Source organism: Suncus etruscus, chromosome 16 (assembly GCF_024139225.1).
Source record: "Suncus etruscus isolate mSunEtr1 chromosome 16, mSunEtr1.pri.cur, whole genome shotgun sequence".
Classification (NCBI taxonomy): domain Eukaryota; kingdom Metazoa; phylum Chordata; class Mammalia; order Eulipotyphla; family Soricidae; genus Suncus; species Suncus etruscus.
The window spans coordinates 37,219,512-37,220,013 of NC_064863.1; positions in this window are offsets into that span (position 1 = coordinate 37,219,512).

Sequence of the window (502 nt, forward strand, 5' to 3'; positions counted from 1 at the left end):
CAGCAAAATAGCATTAGAAGGAATCTTCCTCAAGATAGTTACAACTATCTATGAAATGCCTAAAGCCAACATTATACTTAATGGCGAGAAGCTAGAAGCATTCCCACTAAGGTCAGGAACTAGGCAAGGCTGTCCACTCTCTCCACTCTTATTCAATATAACCTTAGAAGTCCTAGCAATAGCAATGTGACAAGAGAAGGGAATCAAAGGAATCCAAATTGGGAAAGAGAAACTCAAACTATCTATATTTGCAGATGATATTATGATATACATCGAAAACCCTAAAGAGTCCACAGTAAAACTCCTAGAAATAATTAACCAATACAGCATAGTGGCTGGATACAAAGTCAATACACAAAAGACAGTAGCGTTTCTATACATAAACAATGAGTCGAGGAGAGAGAGATTAAAAATTCCATTTAAAATAGTATCTAAAAATATTAGGTACTTAGGAATAAGCCTTACAAGGGAAGTGAAAGACCTATACCAGGGAAACTTCAAA